Source organism: Otolemur garnettii, unplaced genomic scaffold (genome assembly GCF_000181295.1).
Source record: "Otolemur garnettii isolate 467f Iridium unplaced genomic scaffold, OtoGar3 scaffold00008, whole genome shotgun sequence".
Lineage (NCBI taxonomy): Eukaryota > Metazoa > Chordata > Mammalia > Primates > Galagidae > Otolemur > Otolemur garnettii.
The window spans coordinates 16,904,443-16,909,742 of record NW_003852403.1 but is presented as its reverse complement, the minus strand read 5'-3'; positions in this window follow the sequence as shown (position 1 = coordinate 16,909,742).

Below are 5,300 nucleotides of genomic sequence, written 5' to 3'. Positions count from 1 at the left end.
AAAAAATGTGGACAGGCCAGTCATGGTGGCTCACGCCTGTGATCCTAGCACTCCGGGAGTCTGACGCAGGCAGATTCCCTGAGCTCACAGGTTCAAGATCAGCCTGAGCCAAAGTGAGACCTTATCTTCAAAAATAGCTAACCCTCGTGGTGGGCATCTGGGAGACTGAGGCAAGAGAGTCTCTTGAGCCCAAGAGTTTGAGGTTTCTGTGACACCATGGCACTCTACTCAGGGCAACAAAGTGAGACTTTGTCTCAAAAGAAAAAAAAAGATTTCTTGTTTTTAGTAGAGATGAGGTCTTGCTTTGCTCAGGGTAGGCTCAAAAATTCCATCTGCCTCAGCTTCTCAGAGTGCTAGGATTAGGGGTGTGAGCCAACACACCTGGTCTACATGTGCTTCCTAATAATACATTGTCTTGGACTTCAGTGATCTTTTAGTCTTCTATTATGTAGTCTCAGACTACAGATAATTAACTTTTATGTATTTATATTTATCGGAAATAAGCATCATGGCTGGGCAAGGTGGCTCATGCCAGTAATCCTAGCACTCTGAGAGGCTGAGGCCGGAGGATTGATTTAGAGATCAGCCTGAGCAATAGTGAGACCCCATCTATAACAAAAATAGAAAAATTAGCCTGGTGTTGTGGCAGCCTCTTGTAGTCCTAGCTACTCAGGAGGCTGAGGCAAAGGGATCTCTTGAAACCCAAGAGTTTGAGGTTGCTGTGTCCTATGCTGAGGCACTCTACCCACGGCAGACTGGAAAAAAAAAAAAAAGAAAGAAAGAAAAGGAAACAAAACTAAACAAAACTAAACAAAACTAAACAAAAACAATGACAACTCAATTGCCCTTCCAAACTCAAAATCATCCCGGACATGGCCAGTGGAAGAGGCATATCCTTTCTCATGGGCTTTTATTTCATTTTATGAGTCTCACTTTGTTACCCTGAGTAGTGTGCCGTGACATCATAGCTCACAGCAACCTCAAACTCTTGGGCTCAAGCAATTATTTTGCCTCAGCCTCCCACTTAGCTGGGACTAGAGGTGCCCACCACAATACCTGGCTATTTTTAGAGACGGGGTCTTGCTCTTACTCAGGCTGGTCTCAAACTTGTGAGCTCAGGCAATCCACCTGCCTGGGCCTCCCAAAGTCCTAGGATTACAGGCGTGAGCCATGTGTCCAGCCTCTGATGGACATTTTAGATGATTTCCAATTTTCCTGGAATTTCTTTTTCTAATATTATTTTGTTAATTCTTTTTTATATAGGAATGTAATTGATTTTGTATAGTTATTTTGAAGTTAGCTACATTGCTGAATTTTTCTATTGTTTTTGGTAACTTGCAAGTAACTTGGTAACTCGGACGTAATGAAATTTGTATTTTTTTTACAAACCATTGGGATTTTTAAGTTATAATTGTACTAGCTAGGATCTTCAACTTTACTAGGAGTGATGGTAATGAGTATACTTATCTCATAATTGATTTGTAGATAATGCTTTTGTTTCCTCATAAAATTGCTATATTTGTCCCAATGATATCTTCAATGATTATGTCAATGTTTTGCCTATAGTTAATGTTCTGTAAATATTCATGGAATAAAGGAGCCTGAAAAAATAAAAATAAAAGAACGTGTGATAAATTCGAAAGCATGCACCAAAAACCCATTAAGTTTCTGTTCTCTATGTCCCTGTTTTCCTAATACTGATAGAAATTATGACAAAAACAGAACCAAAAGAGTATTTTTTTTTTTTTTTCAGTTTTTGGCCGGGGCTGAGTTTGAACCTGCCACCTCCACTGTATGGGGCCAGCACCTTACTCCTTTGAGCCACAGGTGCTGCCCAAGAGTATTCATTTTTTGATTTCACATTCAAGTCAACAGACATGTAATTTGGGATAACGTCAATAGAGAATAGCCTGAAAGTTGTTGTAACATTAAATAAGGACAACAACTGCCAAATAACAGCATGGATGGACCTGGAAGACATTATTTAGGGAAATAAACCAAGCACGGGAAGCCAAATCTTCATATTTTCACTCATATGTAGGAACTAAATTTTAAAAACAATTGATCTCATGGAGACAGAGAGTGGAATGATGGTTATAAGAGGCGGGGAAGGGTAGTGAGCAGGGGATGGAATGCGGATGGCAAATGAGTGCAAAAATATAGTTAGAAAGAATGGACAATGTTTGACACTACCACAAAGTAACTATGACTAACAAGTTAGGGTATACTTTAAAATAACTAAGAGAAAGAAAAAGTAAATAAAATAACTAAAAGAGCTGAAAGAGCAGAACTAGGATATTCCTAACACAAAGAAATGATAAATGCCAGAGATGATGGATACCCCTATTACTGTGATGTAATTAATCCACACTGTATGCATGTCTCAAAACATCACTTGTACCCTATAAAGATATAAAACTATTATGTACCCACAGTAATTAAAAATACAAATTAAAGAGAACAAATTTGCTAAACTAATTTTTCTGTTGTGAAGCATAGTGAAACTGTTGTATCGACACAGACACAATCCAACCTTCAGGACTTTTGCACTTGCTTTTTACTAAGTATACAATATTCCTCCAGTGTTCTCCTTTACCTCTTCTGGAGCTATTCAGTGAGATCTTCCTTGATTGGTGAACCTAAAATTGCAGTTCTCCCAGAACTTCCAGTCTCTTTCTGTGTTCATTTTTCCTCCCCTGAACTTACCATCTGACACACTCTATATTTTGCTATTTGTCTCATTTATTTTCTGTATCCCCATCCCTGCCCCATAATAGAACACCAGCTCCACAAGGGCTAAGGCTTCATTTTGCTTACTGGCTGGTTTTCCCAGAGTTTAGAACTGTTCCTAGAACTACGTATTCCACAATGAATGTTTTTGGAATGAAGAGAATGACTGCTACCATGGACATCTTTTTACATTGTTGTATGATTTTCCTACTTTGATATATTTTAAAGTTAAGCAGTTCAATTAACTGACAAAAAGCTGATACTGCTATTTCATGATAGTCTTTTTTATTTTGTTTTTCATGAAAATCAAGTGGGTTTGGGGGGTTTTGTTTTTGTTTTGTTATTAGATGAGTTTTGCTATGTTTCTTAGACTGGCCTCAAACTCCTGGACTCAAGCAATCCTGCTTCAGGCTCTGGAGTCACTGGAGCTATAGGTCCCAGTCTATACTTAGCTGAAAATCAAGTATTGTGTCAGATTCCACCAATATGGAATCAGTGAGTAGGGTGCGGTCCCCATATACAGAGGATGGTGGGTTCAAACCCGACCTCAACTAAACTGCAACAAAAGAAACAGGGCGGCACCTGTGGCTCAAAGGAGTAGGATGTTGGCCCCATATGCCGGAGGTGGGGGGTTCAAACCCAGCCCTGGCCAAAAACTGCAAAAAAAAAAAAGACAAATATAGCCGGGTGTTGTGGTGGGCACCTGTAGTCCCACGTACTTGGGAGGCTGAGGCAAGAGAATGGTCTAAGCCCAAGAGCTGGAGGTTGCTGTGAGCTGTGACTCACAGCACTCTACCAAGAATGACAAAGTGAGACTCTATCTCTAAAAAAAAAAGTGATTGTTATCTTTTCTTTTAGAGACAGTCTCACATTGTTGCCCTTCGTGTCACAGCTCACAGCAACCTCCAGCTCTTGGGCTTAGGCGATTCTCTTGCCTCAGCCTCCCTAGTAGCTGGGACCACAGGTGCCCGCCACAATACCCAGCTATTTTTTTGTTGCAGTTTTGTTGGGGCGGAAACAGCTACCCTCAGTATATGGGGTCTGTGCCCTACTCACTGGGCCACAGGCGCCACTAGAGAGACTGTATCTTTTCATTTGAAGTTTGACCTGGAGGACTGATATTTGCACAAATAGCATTTTTCTGGCCACCAAGACCCCACTGAAGTTCTAGATTCCCTTGTCTGTCTGATGACTGACAACAAAGAAGGAGCAACAGCCCTCCAACATTCAATGTCCTCCAACATTCAGGGAGAAATTCGGATGTCCTAGTCAGTGTTAATTGTGGCATAATGCCACTGATCACTCCTCCTAATGCTGAAAACGTCCCTCTTCTGGAGCCTTCATTCCTTCATCCATAAGTTGATGCCATCACCAAGGCCAAATAACTAACAAAAATATCAGGATGGCCTTTGCAGACATCAAGAGCAGCGTTAAAGAACGCAGCCCTCGACTGGTTTCTCTCTTTATTGTAAGGGAGCTTTTCCGTTGCTCCCGACCAGATATGGCTCAGTGGTGTCATCTCTGACCTGGCACCCACTGCATGCATCTATAAGCATGCAATTTAGAGATCCTAAAATCTTTTTTTATCTCAACTGTACAGTCCCCTCTGAAAAAAAGGTAATGACAAAATCTTGACATCTCTCTACCACTCCAGTACTCTCCTTTGACCTCCAAAAAATAAAAAATAAATAAAAAATGTTGGAAGAGAGGAAGAAGGGAAGAAGAGGCGGGGTCGGGGAGGGGTCGACAGGGGAGTCCTGCTCCAGTTTGGGGAAATCCAGCTCGTGTTTTGCCTCTCACTCAGCGGTGCAGGGTCCAGCGAAGGCAGAGCCCCAGCTTCACTCCCTGAGGTCTGTCCTGGGGAGACACTGCTGCTCCGGGGGGCTGACCTGGCGGGGAGTGGCCGCGCAGTCCGCTCCGTCGCTGCTTTGTGCGCGCAGCCGCTGGCCCCTCTACTCCCGGGTCTGCCCCCCGGGGCACCCCCTGCCCCACCCAAGTCATGCAGCTCTACCTGCCTCACCACTGTGGATCTTTGGGAAGCGGCTGCCCAACCCGGGAGCTCGGGCCCTGATCGTGCCGGGAGCCGGTAGGTGTCCGCCCGGGACCCGCCTGCGCCCCTCGAGTCCCCAAGCTCCAAAGTTGGGACTAGCGTGAGTTGGAAAGTTTGCCTGAGGTGTTGGTGCAAGCTTGGAGCTGGCGGACACGCGCTGCCCTGGGAGCGTGAGCCGGCCAGTGGTGAGTTGGGGCCAGGACAGAAGGCAGGGGTGCGGGAAGCCGGGACAAGATTCGGAGGCCGGAGGGGGTGCGGGGGGCGGCGCTCAGCGTGGGCTGGGCTTGGCAGAGGCTCCACAGCTGGGGATCTCTCGCGGACGCAGGGGTGGGCCTCCTCCTCTCAGCGACCCCCTACCCCAGGACGCCTGGGGCGCTTTTGTTGCGGGTGTTAAACAATGCCCCCGGCGGGAGGTCTCGGCAGCCTGCCTGGAGACCCGGCCGCGGCACTGGGAAGGGGCAGCGGGGGCGCGAAGTACTCAGACCCCGGGCTCAGCTGGAAATGGAGCTGGGGAGAGGGC